Source organism: Leucopleurus acutus (genome assembly GCF_964270905.1).
Source record: "Leucopleurus acutus genome assembly, chromosome: 12".
Classification (NCBI taxonomy): Eukaryota; Metazoa; Chordata; class Mammalia; order Artiodactyla; family Delphinidae; genus Leucopleurus; species Leucopleurus acutus.
Window position 1 is genome coordinate 61,632,663 of NC_139154.1, and position 17,433 is coordinate 61,650,095.

A 17,433-nucleotide genomic window follows, 5' to 3' on the forward strand; every position below is an offset into this window, starting at 1 on the left:
GCTTAGTTCCCTGACCGGGGATCGACCCGAGCCCCCTGCAGTGGAAGCGCAGAGTCTTAACCGCTGGACTATCATGGAAGTCCCCAGTCATGCTTTTTTTTTTTTTTTTTTGCGGTACGCGGGCCTCTCACTGTTGTGGCCTCTCGCGTTGCGGAGCACAGGCTCCGGACGCACAGGCTCAGCGGCCATGGCTCACGGGCCCAGCCACTCCGCGGCATGTGGGATCTTCCCGGACCGGGGCACGAACCTGTGTCCCCTGCATCAGCATGCAGACTCTCAGCCACTGGGCCACCAGGGAAGCCCTCCAGTCATGCTTTATTGAATTGGAAGTCAAGACTAGCCCCTTTCTACTTTGTGTTCTTCATATTCCAGTTGATCTTTTTAAAACATAAATCAGATCCCTGTTACTCCTGTGTTAAAAACCTTTCCATTATACTTAGAACAAAATTCAAACACTTTACCGTGGCCTCCTAGGCCCTACATGATTGGACCCTGCTCACTTCCCTGATCTCATCTCCTACCTCCACTGGCCTTCCTAGGTCACGATCAGGTCAGGCTGAGTCTTGATTTGGGGACTTGGCACCTGCTGTTCCCTTGTCCTGGCATGTTGCTCCCCACATGTCCCAGTAGTTCACTTCATCCCATCATTAGGTCTCTTTTGAGTTCTTATGTCCAAGAGGCCTTCCCTGACCACCATCATAACTTTTTGTTTCTTTATCCGGATTTACTTTCTGTAGGACATTTATCATTGTATACTAGCATATCTATGGATTGATTTACTTGGTCATTCTCTGTCTTCTCCACTAGAATATAAGCTCCAGGGAGACAGGTGCTTTGTCTATCTTTTTTTTTTTTTTTTTTTTTTTGCTTTGTCTATCTTGTTCACTGGTGTATCCTCAATGCCTTTAACAGTACTCATTATCTACTTGTTGAATGAAAAGGGCACTTTTGTAGACCAGACTTATATTCTTGGTAGCCTCCACCCTACTCCCCACCATAGAAGCATTGATTGGGATCTGAGGAGCCAGAGTGCTTCCTGACAAACACAATTAAGGGGTTAAAAGGTGCATTACCTTATTGGTAATCTGCTGTTGCGCATGGGAATGTGTGATAGCTCACAGGTGTGCTGGGGAAGAAAAAATTGGGGGATGCTTACACTGGCACTTAGCTGAGGGGCATCGCCTCTGGGTGTTCCTTTCTCTTAGCACTACTAAGCCAACCATGTCAGCCAGAAGGAGAGACAAACCAAGATGAGATAAATTGAGCTCTGTCTAAAGGATCTGAGCAGGACTTAAGTGGAGCGGTGCTGGGCCCTCTTCTCTCTATGTCTCTCTCTTTTATTCAGCTTAGTCTCTGTATATAGTGCTCAGTGTTTTCTGGCTGAATCTATGTTTACTTAAAATCAAGGGGTGGTTACCGTCTGTATGAGTTTCCTAGGGCTGCCGCAACAAACTACCACAACCTGGGTGGCTTCAAACAACAGATATTTATTCCCTCATGGTTCTGAAGGCCAGAAGCCAGAAATGAAGGTGCCAGAAAACTTAGTTCTTTCTGGGGGCTTTGACGGAGAATCGATTCCACGCCTCTTCTCCAGTATCTGTTGGTTGCTGGCAGTCTTTGGCATTGCCTTGGCTTATGGCTCAGAACACCAGTCTATGCCTCTACCTTCACACGCCTTCTCCTCTTCACTCTGTGTCCTCTCTTCTTCTGTTTCACACAAGGACACTTGTCGTTGGATATAGGGACAATCCTAATTCAGGATGATCTTACCTCCAGATCATTAATTTCATCTGCAAATACCTTTTTTCTAAATAAGGTCACATTCGCAGATTCCAGGTGGACATATATTTTGGGGGACCACCATTCAAACCAGTATACCATCTTAGAGGCAAGAGGGTTAAGTTAGGAAATAGGCAGATTTGCTTTACTAGGCTGTGTCCCTTCCCTTCTCTTCCTGTTCTTTTCATCCCCCACTCCCACCCTCCTACCCCAGCTGCCTTTTTCATCCTGGGAGCAGAACTCTCTCCAGCTGAGAATTTTGCCTGTGGGAGGTCAGCCCTGGGCATTCCCCCTTGTCTTCACCATCTGTCTTGGTCAGTGACTTGCGTGGCTCTTTGCCCGTGCCCTGCCTGTTTGCACATTTGGACCTGGACTCTGATCTCCTGGACCTAGACCGGCTAAACCTGTTTTCTCCCAAGCTGAAGGACTCAGGGAACCTGCTTCTTCCCCTGGGGGCAGGGTTTGGTTTATTCCTTAGACAAGACAGACCTGGTTCTCAGCTGATGGTGACACAGAAGAGGGTATTTCTAGCCCAGATCTCTCAAACTCCAGGTCTGTTCATCCACCTCATTCTTTTTTTTTTTTTTTGCGGTACGCGGGCCTCTCACTGTTGTGGCCTCTCCCGTTGGGGAGCACAGGCTCCAGATGCGCAGTCTCAGCGGCCATGGCTCACGGGCCCAGCCGCGGCATGTGGGATCCTCCCGGACCAGGGCACGAACCCGTGTCCCCTGCATCGGCAGGCGGACTCTCAACCGCTGCGCCACCAGGGAAGCCCGGCACCTCTTTTTTGTTGGCTGTGCCGCACGGCATGTGGGTTCTTAGTTCCCGGACCAGGGATCAAACCCACGCCCCCTGCATTGGAAGCACATTGGAAGTGTGGAGTCTTAACCACTGAACCGCCAGGGAAGTCGCTCAAAGGGCACCTTGCACACAACTTGTCTAAAACTGAACCTGTCAACCATCCCTCTTCCCCACAACTTGCCTCCCCGCCTGTACTTTCTACTCACTGAATCACATCTCTCTCCACCCACTTGCTGATAACCAGATGTTACCCTTTTACTCCAAACCTCCCCAAAGGCACCAGATTCTGTAGCTCCCACCCCCTAAGTCTCTCTCAAACCCATCTACATCTCTCATATCCCACTGCCTCTACTCTAGGTTATCATCCCTTTGCACCAACCTGCCGACTGATCTCACAGCCTCGACTCGACTCTCCAGCCTCTCCAATCCACTTTCTTTGCTGCTATCTGAGTCATTCCTACAAACACTCCCTGTTGTATCCCTTCAACACTTCCCATTGCCTTTTAGGATTCTATTTCCTGACCCCACACCCTGTGCTGTCATCATCGCCAATTCAAATCCACAGCACTCCAGCACTTTATAGATTAAGAAAAATAAGAGCACTTAGGTCAATTAGGTTACCCTTCCAGGGGCTCATCCCTGTCTACGTTGTGATTTCCAGTCCCTTTTCCAGTATCTGGAGGCAATGTTGTCGCTAGAGAAGGAACCTCCTTGTGGATGCAACCAAATGGCTGAGCTAACTCCTCTTTGAGGGCATGAGAGAACCATGGAATCCTAAAACACACACTTCCAAAAATCAAGATCTGGGACTGGTCCTGGGTTTCATGTTTTTAGCACAAGGGATCAATGGAAGGAGAAGCTCCATGGCTAAAGAAGCTAGGAAACTCCAACTCTGGTTTCCTTTCCCTTAGGGGCTCCATTGCTTTGATTCTTGCTTTCTTCTGGAATACAGTCATCTGCTTGTAAAACCCAGGACCACCTTGGAATAGCTGAGAGAGACTGGCCTTTTTCCAGAAGAATTTTTACTAAATAACACATAAGTTAATGAAAGAAAAGGGAAAGAGAGAGAGAGAGAAATCAAAGAAAACACAAAGGACAAGATATGGTACTTATCTAAAGACTGGCATCTGGTTTCAGATTAATTACATTCTAGACCCCCAGGCTGCTTTCTTGAGTTCAATATCAGAAAGTTCCCAGACTCTGGCCAGCCTTTATTTATTTTGCATGTATAAAAATTCCATCCTGATGTTGAGACAAAAACCAACCCTCTGTCTTATCTATAGCTTTCTTGCAGCATCCACTTTTTTCCAGCTAAGCTGTGGGATGCTGGGGACTGCACAGGGAAGATTCTGGGCCTTTTGGCAATCCCTTATCATGGTTCTTTAATCACAACGGCCATGCCAGGAAATTTTACCCTTGCGGAGGCTGGATTTTCCCTGGGGTTTCTGGCATGATCTGAGAGACCCCTCTTCGTTAGTAATGAGGATGGCTGGAATGGAGAGAAGTGACATGTAAGTATGAAGCTTAACATGTGCCCAACACATTGTATATTTCACTTTTTAGCATAAGCATTCGCCATAGGTGTCAATCACTAGTCATGATTTGTAGAACTTGAGGACCTGAGGGGTTAAGCAACTTGCTCAAGGTGTTAAAGCTGAACAGTCAAACGAGGAGTGAAGTTTGGGCTGATTGATGACAAGTTTGTGATCTGAGCCATGCAGCCTGAGGAGGTAGAAGTGCCTTTGCTTTCTTTGAAGGCACAGGCTTTTCCACCCTTCTTTGTATGTTTTTTTTTTTCCAATCTAGAGACATTTGCTGAACTCTCTTATGTGCATACCTCTTTGATATTAGGAGGTATAAAAGTTTCCTAGACAAAGTCCCTGCATTCAACTCTGCACCTGGTTCTCTATGTTGAGCCCATCGTTCACGGGCACTTATTCTTTCAGATATTGAGCACCTATGATGTAGAAGACACTGGCCCAGGATCTGGAGATGAAAGAGGTTAAACACACAGAATCTGGGCTTCCCTGGTTGCACAGTGGTTAAGAACCCACCTGCCAGTGCAGGGGACCCAGGTTCGAGCCCTGGTCTGGGAAGGTCCCACATGCTGTGGAGCAACTAAGCCCATGTGCCACAACTACTGAGCCTGCGCTCTAGAGCCTGTGAGCCACAACTACTGAGCCTGCATGCCACAACTACTGAAGCCCACACGCCTAGATCCCGTGCTCTGCAACGAGAGAAGCCACCAAAACAAGAAGCCCGTGCGCCATAACGAAGAGTAGCCCCTGCTCGCCTCCACTAGAGAAAGACCACGCACAGCAACAAAGACCCAATGCAGCTAAAAATAAATAAATAAACAAATTTATTAAAAAAAAAAAAAAAGAATCCGCCTGCCAATTCAGGGGACACGGGTTTGAGCCCTGGTCTGGGAAGATCTCACATGCCGCAGAGCAACTAAGCCCGTGCGCCACAACTGCTGAGCCTGTGCTCTAGAGCCTGTGAGTCACAACTACTGAGCCTGCGTGCCACAACTACTGAGCCTGTGCTATAGAGCCCGTGCTCTGCAACAGGAGAAGCCACCGCAATGAGAGTCCTGCGCACCACAACGAAGAGGAGCCCCTGCTCGCCGCAACTAGAGAAAGCCCACACACAGCAACAAAGACCCAACGCAGCCCAAAATAAATAAATTAAATTAAAAAAAAAAAACTACACAGAATCTAGAGGAAGGAAGAGCCTGGGTTCTGCCACCATCATTACCTCCTACTACTCATCCCCTTCCCCCCAAACTCTGAGCCCTTTCATGGAGGGCGTGGGGTTGGGGCTCCTGGATAAGGCTGTTCCTAAGGGGAGGAGGTAGGTACGGATGGAGGGAGTTTTCTTGGCACTTTTTGCCCATTTATTGTGGTTAGTACCTGGTAAGGTGCACAAAATTGTGGAGATGAGACAAGGAACTAACAGAAACAGAAATATTTTGAAGGGGAGAAATTGCTCATTTATTCAAAAATAATGGGAAAACCCCTTAGAAGAGCTTGTGATCTATTATTCCTTTGCAGTTTATGGTTTCCAGGTGGCCTTTTCACTTGGAGAAATTCTTCCTGGTTAAGAGATTTCTAGGCCAAAGGAAAGGGCTGAATTATCCCAATACTGCTGCCAGTTTATGGTTTGACTCCAGCTAAATTATTCAACCTATTTAGGTGTCAGCTCAGAAACGGAGAGGGTGATGTCAGATACGTCACAATATGTTTTCCGTGGGATCTCCAGTAAAAGGGTTATGAGAAATAACAGTTATTTAGTGTGCATAACAAAACACTTCTGCTTTTTTCTCTAGGTCAAAAGAGCTGATGCAGGATCACAATTTGACTCATGGCATAAAACCTTTGGGAATCTGAAACTTTCTTGAGTTAAAAAAAAGCAACAGACACCTGTATTTGCATAGTGCTCTGTGCTGAATGGTTTACAAAGCATTTTAAGATATCACAACTGATCCTTACCCCATCTGTGAAGTGGAATTAGTGTGCCCCCATTTTATACTTCAAGAAACTTGGGTCACACAATCAAGGTAATTCAGGCAAAGGTACTTTATTTTTTATTTTATTTTTTACTTTCCCTCAGCTATCTAGAAAATTATTTTTTTCACCTCAGTAATTTGTGATAATGGACCGTCACAAATGCCATCACCAGACAAACAAAACACAATCTTCTTTTCTGGGGAAACTTCCCATCCCTGCACAGACCCCAAAGCCAGAGTCAACAACACACAGCTGTAAAGCACCAGAAACTCCAAACAACCTAGGACAGTAAGGGATCATCTTCATGTGTATTTTACAACAACGTCTGGGAGTAGCTTGGAATGGATTGGCTTCTCTAAAGAAAGTTGTTTGTGTTCATTTTGGGGGAGAGCCAGCTCAGATTCAACTCTACTTGGTTCTTTGTTTCTGTGAGGGTATGAAGGCTGAGAAAACAGGGGTTGTCTAGAGAATTCGCATGGGAAAATAATAACTTTAAAAGCTTTAGGTACATAACCAGTTAACAGTCCATCAACAGTAAGCTGATTGGCACGATCTCTTTTTTGAGGCTCTGTGGTGATGATGAACTGTAGGGCCCTGTTCCCGTAAGGGCAAAGGAAGCCCCCCTCCTCTAATGGTCTCTTCTCCCAGCCGGGCTGCACTGCAAGCCTTTCTAGAGGCAAGGCCTCCAGGTGTGGGGAAATAGGTTTTATTCAGCCCGGTTTTGGGGTGAACGCGGATAGACCTGACAACGTAGTTACGGTAGACTTGGAAGGGGCCTGTTTTTCTAGCCTTGTCCCCAGATAAGTCTCTGCCCGGAGAAGCTGCAGGCACCTGGGGTCCTCCTGGCTCCAGGGCCTGCCATCTCCAGGCCTGCCGCATTAACATCACCACGAGGAAGGCGCCCTGCTGCGAGCACTTATTTGCATCCAAGTGTTTGCACCGAGACAGGGGCTCACGTGCTCGAGGTCACACAGACTGGGTCTCTCCAGGGACAGAAGCGGGGAGGAAGCCCTGTCTCGGGGTGGGCAGGTGCCGGGGTACGCTGGTACGCCCTCCACTTCCAGTTAGGTCCCCCAGGCCGCCCCCCCTCCCCAATTCCCTGCTGGCCCCAAGCGCTCCGGCCTCCCGGGGGGCCGGGAAGTCGGCCTCGCTAGCCCGGCGCTGGGGGCGGGCACCTGCTCCCACCCCTCGGCGTCCCCTCCCCTTCACTTCCCCCTCCCCTTCACTTCCCCCTCCCCTTCACTTCCCCCTCCCCTTCACTTCCCCCTCCCCTTGTTCCCTCCCTCCCCTCCCCCCCCGCGGCTAGGCGCGGCGGCGGCGGCGGCGGCCGGGGCTGAGGCGGCGGCGGCGGCGGCAGTGGCGGCGGCAGCGGGCGGGGCTCGGCTCGGGCTCCGCGGGCGGGCGGGCGGACATGGCGGCCAACATGTACCGGGTCGGAGGTAGGAAGGCTCGGCCCGACCCGGCCCGTCTGGGAGCGGGCTCCGGGAGTGGGGGGTAGGGGCGAGTTCACCCTAACCGCTGGGAGCCACGGGCGCCCGGGCTGAGGGCTCATGGGGCTGGGGGCCTGCGGAGGGGGCCGGGGCTGCCCCCCCTCCCCCACCGTGGCCCACAAGGGGCCGGGGCCCATCCACACCCCCACATCCCAACCAGGGTTTTAGACCAGGCCTGTACTTGGGGGTATGAATTATCAGATGCCACCCCACCTCAACCCGTGAAACCCCCATGGGGGTCAGGGGCCGTCGAGCCGCCTACGAGGGTGGTCTCTCCTCGCGTGGCTTCTAGGCGTTGGGGGTTTGGAGAGAGTGGAGGGACATCTCTCCTCTACTGCTCCCCTTCATTGGGGGTGTGGGTGGGGGCGATGGGGGCCCAGCCAGGGGCACAGCTGGATAGGCCTGTTTGCGGGGACAGGGCCCTGCACCTCTCCTTCGTCCCTCTCCCTTACGTTTCTTGTCCAGCCCCCCCCAGGAATGGAGCTTAGAGGGGCCGGGGCACCGCAGCCTGGGGTGGGGAGTGGAGCTCTGCCTGGACGTTTGCTCTGCTGTCTGCCTCCTTCCCAGCCTTCTGCAGAAGAGAGAAATAAGGTCAAACAAACTTTCTCCCTACTCAAGACGCCCTCCTCCCTCTTTTCCTGGTAAAATAATAATTCAGATAAGTGACGTGTTTGTGTGTAAGACTGGCTCTTCTCTGCTCATTAGCCGAGCTCCCTGACGGATGGTGGTGGGAATGGCCTGGCTAAATGAGGCCACTTTGCAGAAGGGAGACGGGAAAGAGCCACTAAGATAGACAATAACACTGCAGCCCAGCCTCTCAAATAAACACACAGTGGGAAGTTTCCAGTGAGCCTATTAGATGAGAGGAAAAACCACACTTGAAAATTTATATCCTTTTTGTTGAAAGGCTGCAGCAATTGCTTTATAACGAGACCCAAAATGGATCTGGATTAAATATGGTAAATATGGTGTTAGAAAGGCTGGTTATCACCTCCACAGAGCTCTGCCTCTCAAAAAGTGACCCCTCTCCTTTTTCGCCCCCTCATCTTCCTAGAAAGAGCTGTGAAAAAGTTTGTCAATGTGCTTCTGCTCTGCTCACCTGATTTTTAAGTTGGTGATTGAAATGTACTTTGGCCTGCTAAGCCTTTCAAGATGCTCTGAATTTGTCTTAGGTCAATAGTTTTATGTGAGAAGCCTACTCCAGGGCAAATTGGATTGGAGTGAAAAGATGTGGAAGCAGTTATCGTATGAAAGACACATGTTTAGTCAGCTCTGACTACTCAATGATAAGAGGTGTCTTTTTGTTTATTATTAAAGAAATGACACATGTGGGACAGAAGTCTAGGAGAACTTGAATAAAACATTAATTGAAATGAAAATGCCAGGAAAATAAGGGTCTGTGAATGGTAAGCACATAAGAAAGATAATATATTGAGGCTGCATTACTCAGTTTGCTTTTACCAGGAAATGAATCACGGGCGTGCTTCATTTTGAATGTGAATTACCTAATATAAAAAGTCATAAATTGACAAATGTGAACTTTATGTTGAAAAGATTAAGCTCTTTACTTCCTTTAATTACAGATTATGTCTACTTTGAGAATTCCTCTAGCAATCCGTACCTCATCAGAAGGATAGAAGAACTCAACAAGGTATACACTGAGTGTTCTTGATTCTGATATTAAGAAATATTTGTTGCCCATTGAAGGGTAATTGGGTAAAGGGCATAAGAGGTGATATTACTTTAAGTTCCAGACTCTTTGAAAGTAGAGATTTCAGATTAGAGAATTATGCAGGATTCTGAATATTCTTTTGCTTTTTATAATTACCTCTGATATTAAATGTTGATATTGAATATGTAACATCTGTAAGATTTCTTCAAATTGCTTTGAGCTTCTCAGAACAGGTCACTCCTGTAACTCAGTCCCTGTTTATATTTGAAGTCATAATTTGTGTTTCTCCCTTTTTAGTTATCTTTTAATTTTAATTTAATTTTTTAAATTTTTTTTTTTTTTTTTTTTTTTTTGCGGTACGCGGGCCTCTCACTGTTGCGGCCTCTCCCGTTGCGGAGCACAGGCTCCGGACGCGCAGGCTCAGCGGCCATGGCTCACGGGCCCAGCCGCTCCGCGGCATGTGGGATCTTCCCGGACCGGGGCACGAACCCGTGTCGCCTGCATTGGCAGGCGGACTCTCAACCACTGCGCCACCAGGGAAGCCCAATTTTTAAAATTTTTAAAAATTAATTTTAAATTAATTTTTTCTTCTTTCAGCTTGAGAAGGAGGAAGTTAGGGAATATGATATTTAAGGGAATTTGTAAAATTCTAGACTAGGCTAACTAATAAGAAGACAGTTTTGGTATAATTATAAAGTGACTTTTTGTACCTTAGGCCCAAGTAAATAAAACTTTTACATCAAGGTTTGTCCCTAATCGCAGGTGTCCAGGACATCAGAAGTATTATGAGTGTTGGCAGTAGCTGAGCTTTCACAGTGGAGGCACTCAAACAATCATAAATGACATGGACCATAGATTTCTGATGGTTGAGGGTTACTTGTGTAGCTGGTGAGAATTCACATTGTTAAAATTTTGGGGGCTGTCTAGCTAATACCTTTCCCCCAAAATACCATCTGGAGACTCTGGTCCCGTTTTGAGTCCCAGGAAACCAGATTGGCCAAGGGCATGCCTGGCTTATGAGTGTTGAGGTCTTGGTTCACTTTTGGGGATACCCTGGGGACCTTGCATTTTAAAAATTTCCATAGTATTTGAGACCACCCCCAAGTGAAGAAAATGGCCTCAGGATTAGGTCAGTCTGTGGGTGGGAACTGTTGAGATGTCTTCCAGGTGTGCTTCTCTTTTATATTATTGATGCAAGGTATAAGAATTTAGGCAATTCCAGGGAATTCCCTGGTGGTCCAGTGGTTAGGACTCGGTGCTTTCACTGCTGGGGCCCAGGTTCCATCCCTAGTTGGGGAAGTAAGATCCTGCAGGCCACGCTCGGCATGGCCAAATAAATAAATACATAAAAGGCTTAAAAAGAGAATTTAGGCAATTCCACACTGTTCACTGCATCAGCTTACTTGGAAACTTAACTAGGATTCGAGGAGAAATATCGCCCTATGAGACCTGTATTCTCTGGCTGCTCCCTGCTTTGTTCATTCGACTCTAAGTGCAGTCAGCTCTTTCTTGCCTGTTGCTCTCTCTCTCTCTCTTTTTTTTTGGCTGTGCCACCTGTCTTGCAGGATCTTAGTTCCCTGGCCAGGGATTGAACCCAGGGCCATGGCAGTGAAGCACCAAGTCCTAACCACGGGACCCTCTTGGCTGTTTCTCATATGCACCCACCTTAGGACTGTCTGGTTGTTCCCAGCCCCCCATACCTTGCTGTTTTCCCCCACATCATTTATCACCTTCAAATATACTTAATTAATGTGTTTACAGGCATACCTCAGATATTGTGGGTTCAGTTCGGACCACTGCAATGAAGCAGATATTGCAGTAAAACGAGTCACATGAATTTTTTAGTTTCCCAGTGCATATAAAAGTTGTGTTTATACCATACTGTAGTCTATTAAGTGTACATTATGGCTAAAAAAAGATGTACATGCCTAATTGAAAAATACTTCATTGCTAAAAATTGCTAGCTATCATCTGAGCCTTCAGTGAGCCTTCATAAAATAATATTAAAGATCACTGATCATAGGTTGCCATAACAAATATCATAATAATGAAAAAGTTTGAAATACCGCAAGATTTACCAAAACGTGACAGACACGAAGTAAGCAAATGCTATTGGAAAAATGGCGTAGACTTGCTCCACCGAGTGTTGCCATAAACCATTGATTTGTAAAAAAAAACACAATATCTGAGAAGTGCAGTGAACCGAAGCGCAATAAAATGAGTTGTGCCTATATTTTCATTGCCTGTTTTCCCAAACTAGAATGTAAGCTCTATGTGTGTAGTGATCTTTTCTGTTCACTAATGCATCCGAAGTGCCTTAGAGTAGTGGCTGGCACATAGTTAAGTAAACAGTTTTTGAATTAATGAATTTCTCAGATGTCTGATGTTAATACTTGTACATGGCTTTACTGTTTACAAAGTACTTTGATTCATTCATTTTACAAATATTTCTGGGGACCTACTGCTTTTAGATACGCACTTTTAGGAACTGAAAGATGAACAAGATAGGTCTAGTAGTGGAGATGGACATCAGCTAAATAATTCCACAGGCAGAAGGAAAATTGCATCTGGGCTAAATTTACAAACATCAGAGCATGGTGCTCTGGAAGCATATAATCTGGGGATTCACGTTTGTCACCTCTTTTGAGCCTCACAGTACCTTAAACCTTTAAGGTAGATGGATCATGGATTGTTGTGAAGCACACTGTGGTTAAGTAACTTAAATGCCTGGGTTACACATCTAGCTGGAACCTGGATCATTTCACACTTCTTTATCATGATATTACTCTTCACTTCAAAAGTCCCTCCCCTCCCCCACATTCTCACCTTCTCCCTGCGCCTCTGCTTTCTCAAAGAGTGGTTAATATACGAGCAGTCCTTAGGGGACTGAGGGTGACTGAACTGTGAGAGATCAGAGTCTCTGTAATTTCAGAGAGTGGCAGTTTGGATGGAGTATTGATAAAAAGGAACTGCAATAGGCTAATTAATTACTAAATATTTACATAGGACCTTTATTTCTAAAGGGATGTGAGAGATCTCATTTTAAGTAATTAATTAAACAAATATTTCTCGAGCACTTGTTATGTAGCAGGCACTATGCTAGGCTCAGGTACAACAGTGACCAATATGGACATGGTCTCTGCTCACACAGGGTCTCCGTTCTCATGAGGGAGACACATGAAAAGATGAGTTAACAGGTGTAAAGAAAATAGCGATAAATGGTGTTAACTTCTAGAAAGGAAATAAGCAAGAGCCTTGACCCTTGACATAGAGAATAACAGAGGTTGCTTCCTTTGGATAGGGAGTGAAGGACTTTAAGGACATTGAAGTTGAGGCCTAAAGGATGAGAAGGAGGTAGCCTCAGGAAGAGGGGCCACAGGAGTTCCAGAAAGGCCTTGAGCGGGTCAGAGGTCAAGTTGGCTAAGTGGGGAAATTTAACATGATTAGAAAATCCAAATAATGAATTTAAGAACACTTGATATATTATTATTTTTTTAAATTAATTAATTTATTTTTGGCTGCATTGGGTCTTTGCTGCTGCACGCAGGCTTACTCTAGTGGTGAACGAGGGGCTACCCTTCACTGCGGTGCGTGGGCTTCTCATTGCGGTGGCCTCTCCTGTTGTGGAGCACGGGCTCTAGGCACGCGGGCTTCAGTAGTTGGGGCACATGGGCTCAGTAGTTGCGGCTCGCCGGTTCTAGAGCGCAGGCTCAGTAGTTGTGGCGCATGGGCTTAGCTGCTCCACAGCATGTGGGATCTTTTAGTGCAGCGAGTGGGCTCTGGTGCGCATGGGTTCAGTAGTTGCAGCGAGCGGGCTCTCTAGTTGTGCCACACAGGCTTAGTAGCGCGGCACGCAGGCTCTAGAGTGTGCAGGGTTAGTTGCCCTGTGGCGTGTGGGATCTTAGTTCCCTGACCGGGGATCGAACCCACATCCCCTGCATTGGAAGGCAGATTCTTAACCATTGGACCACTAGGGAAGTCCTGAAATAGACTTTTGTCTCAATTTTTCTTCCCCAGAACTTTTAGGTGCAAAACTGAATATATTGGTTGATAAACACAGTTCGACATTGTTTTATCTCTTTTTTTTTTTTTTGAGGGACTGGTTCTTTATTTCAAAAAGACATTTATCAATGTTCAGTATCAAAACAGTTACACTATTGTTTTTTCTTTCCCCAATTGGCCCCCAAGGAGACCACACCAAAGGGGAGTACATTTTAAGCCAATTAAGCTGTAGGATGCACACCTAACTGACCTCACTGAGCCCTCACCAAAAAGGGGAGATTGGGTAGGGAAAGAAACTTTGAAAGATCAGCACACTGCCAGCCCAGACTGTAGAGGGCTGTCACAGCCAGGTGGGGTGACCAGTGTGCCCCAGCCCCAAAGAAGCGAAGTTTCAAAGTAATATAAAATTTAAAAACAATTTTGTGTATAAGCTATTCAAGATTTCTCCAGGACTAACTGCTACAACACACAATGAGATGGCAGTTTTAGAGACAGCAGCTTCAGACCCAGAAAAGGGTGATGAGATGAGTTTCATATGGCGAAATCAGTGGTAGAACATAATTTTCTTTCCTTTCTTTCAAGGAGGCGGGAGAGCAAATAAGTGGTCACCTCAAAATAAGGGGCACATGATCCATTCTGTGAGTGATTGGGAATGGGGTAGAGCTGGGACAAGGATTTGGTCTCAGAGGTCTCACCATCTTAATCTCATCTGGTCACTTCTGATGGAAAAAAAAAGTTGCCCAAAGATACCGTAAAGCTGAAAACCTGAGCAGCGCTTTTTTTTTTTTTTTTTTTTGGCTAACTCCTTCTGGAATCACCTTTCTGGTTTGGCAGGTACTTTTTACAGAGCAATAAGGCTTTCCAAAATGGAGTCCTTCTCTGGGCTGTTTGGCTCTCAGGAAGGCAGGCCCATACCTTTTCCCCTCCTCTACGGAGAGGGCAGTATGCATTAAGCTGAAAAGTTACCTTCCAAAAGTGAGAAAGGGATTAGACTGCTGCTTCAGAACTATGGAATTATCTGGAATGTTTTACAAATGGCTGCTACATCAACAGCAACAAAAAAGGTAATTACAAAATGTGTACATCACAGCATGCTTTTAAAGACACTTAACATTGTGCTCACATTCCCTTAAACGTTGTTCCCAAAGATGCTCAGCCTCTAGCCCAAATGGAATCTCTGGAGAGAGACAGAGACAGTTTGGCAAAAAGGACACAGGGGTGGGGGTGGGAGACGTGGTGAAAGAAGGCAGCCTTCCAGTTAAAGATCAGCCGTCAGTTTAAAGGTCAGCTTCTGGCCTCAGCGGAGTCGGGGTCAGCGCAGGGCGGGACTGGGGCGCTCTGCATCTCATCCAGGTCAAGCAGAGTCTGGTCCAGCATCCTTTGTGTACAGAGGTGCTCCTCTTTGGTGCATTTCAGTTCATCTTCCAAATCATCAGTTGTCTTTTCCAGCGTGGCTGCCCATCTCTCAGCAAACTCAGCACGGGTCCCTGCCTCCTTGAGTTTATCAGTAAGAATCTTTCTTCCTCATACCTGTCTTCTTTTTGAGAGTACTTTTCTTCAGCAGCACTCAGACACTTCAGCTTCTGGTCCATCAGTCTGACCTGCTCATCCGTCTCTCGGCAACGGGACTCTGCGAGCTCAGCTCACTGCTCTGCCTTCCAAGTCTCCCTCAATAATCACCAACCTAAGAGCCACCTCTTCGTACTTCCTACCTGCCTCTTCTGCAGTGTGCTTAGCTTCTTTGAGTTGGATTTCCTGGAGCTCCATTTTTTCTTCCTCTTTTAAGGATTGGTTTTCAATAACCTTCAGACCTCTCTCGCTGTCATCAGCAGCTTTCTCAGCTTCGTCTAGCTTTTGCAGGGCAGTGGCCAGGTGCTCTTGGGCACTGTCCAGCACCTTTTCAACCAGCTGCATCCTGCGGTTCAAGGAGGCCGCGTCAGCTTGAGCCTGTTCCCGGGCCGCCTTTCTCCCTCCACTTCCGCGGGAGGCACTCGGCCCTCTCCTCCGCGTCACTGGCCTGCAGCTGCGGAACCTGGGTCTCAGCGCTTCACTGCCTCCGTGGTGGTGACCCCGGCCGTGGTGCCCACCCGGCCCCTGCTTGCCTTCGGGTTCCTGCCCCCTCTGCCCAGAGCTGCAGCCGCTTCTCACCGACATTGTTTATCTTACATACCCTCTTTTCCTCTCCTCTAAACTGTACTCAGATACAGTGATGATGATCTTTTGGAGGAAGAATATAAAGTTAAAATAGAAAACAACTTCACGGTAAATTTTATTTAGTCACTGTCTAGCTTGGGTGTTGCTCTTCTAAAGATTTCGTCTGCACACATGTTGGAAGAAGGCTTTGTGCACATAATAATGAGGATACAGTCTCAGGAAGTTTTGCAAGTTATGCTTATGGATAAATTTAATGTTATTTGCTATTGATTTTTTTTTTTGGTGTGTTATGTTGTATAATTTATATGTTTCTTCATATTCTGTATGTTTTATTAGCCATCCAATTTTCTCTGAAATTCATTTTAATGTTTTGGGTCTTTTTTTGGTGGGGAGAAGGGAGCCACTAACTTCTTTGAGCATCTAATCTTGTCCCCCACCCCAATCTATATTTGCACATACAAGATTTTGCATATAATTTCAGGAGATCCCTTCAAAGCCCTTTTATAGAACCCAAGTTAAGACCCTTCCTGACATTTAGGATCTGTTGGGAAGAAGGACAGAAATTGGGAAAAGGAAGTTCTTTTCCATCTGTTCTTTAGTTCGAGCAGACCATAGACTTTCCAAAATGGAAAGCGTTTGGTTTTTTGGTTTTTAATAATGTACTTTCTAAGTCTGGGTTAGAAATGGGCGTGAGTATGAGGTTGCCTAAAAGCCCCTTATTGCTGAAGGATGTTTAACTAAACGTGTCTGACAGAATAGAGATTTAAGAGGCTGCAACCTAAATGGAGAAAAGAACACAGGAAAGAAATTGCTGTTCATTGTAGGTTCTTCTTTATACCTGTCTCCACTTTTCCCACCTGTGGGTTTTGTTCAGGTCCTTCTTTTTTCTTAAGACTACTCAGTCCTCCAGGCTTCACCTGTTGGACTCCTTTCCTTCTTTCCTAGCTAGCTAGGGACCTTCTGCCCCCTTTCCTCCTCCTTGAAGCTTTTTCTGTTCTTCCCTCAACAGGTGTTACTTCCTGCCTCCGTGAGTGAGAAGTGAAGTCTGGAGGGGAAATGAAAGGAGTAAAGACAATAGTGCTGGGAATTTGTCAGGAATGTTTTACTCTTATGCTTCAGTTGTGGGGAACCGGTGAAGGTTTCTGGGTGAGGGACATGATTACAGCTGGGCTTTGGAAGGTTGGAGACGAGATGACACGTGGACAGGCATCTTTGCTGGAGCAGAGGCTCGGTGAGGGCATACACCACGCATCCGTGGTGCTTAGCTTGTGCAGGGGCACATAGGAAGCACACACAAGAAATTTGGTGACTTTATATATACAAAATATTTAACTTAGGTCTTCAGAGCTATACTTCTTAAATTATTTGTGGTGGTGGATTTTTAAGAATTTTCAGTATCTTAGACTGCTTTTGTAAAATTTAAAAATGAGAGTAGAAAAATGAAATTTAAAGTAGGCTTATAAAAATGCAAGCCCCATTTTTCATTATTAGATTCAATAGATATAAAATTAACTCTCAAATACTGTAATTCATTTAATTTCTGTACTCATTTCATTACATAGTAACAGCTGTGGACTGGGCCTTGGACCACAATTTTAGTAGCTCAACTTTAGAGGAATGTTCGAAGGGAGGGTGTGTGTGTGTACAGTAGAGAAGAAAAGTAATACTGTACACTGCCTAATAGCCAAGTGTGTGCGTGGTTCAGAAGAGAATATTTATTTTGAACTATGCCCCTCCACCCCAAGCAGGTTCAAATAAGAATTTAATTAGCTTTACAGAGTATCCCTATTGGAGGAACTCACCAGTAAGGTAGAAAAAAAACACGTATGCCTTAAAACTCTTGCTTTGGGTTTTTAACATGCTTTTATTTATTTTTTTAAATGTTTATTTATTTTCTTACTAGTCGTCCATTAACATGCTTTTGTCTCAAGAAGACAAAAATGATAAAGCACTGATAATTGAAGTCATTGATAGATTTTATTTACATATGAATATTGGACTGTTCATTTAGCAGGTTGCTGGATCA

General features: G+C 46.0%; 1 protein-coding gene and 1 pseudogene across 2 annotated transcripts in view; one reads left to right on the forward strand and one right to left on the reverse strand.

Annotated features, from left to right (window-relative positions):
- Positions 1-9,166: 9,166 nt before the first annotated feature.
- The window catches only part of MTA3 (metastasis associated 1 family member 3), a 127,756-nt gene continuing 119,489 nt past the window's right edge, over positions 9,167-17,433 (forward strand). Inside the window, exon 1 of the mRNA XM_082851646.1 lies at positions 9,167-9,230. The gene's annotated coding sequence lies outside the window, so the exon portion shown is untranslated. The remainder of the gene's footprint in view (positions 9,231-17,433) is intronic.
- LOC309969605 (tropomyosin-like) lies at positions 14,538-15,580 on the reverse strand (annotated as a pseudogene). The gene is made up of 2 exons: positions 15,535-15,580; positions 14,538-15,393 (listed from the first exon to the last, which is right to left on the reverse strand). The product of its transcript is annotated as a tropomyosin-like (transcript).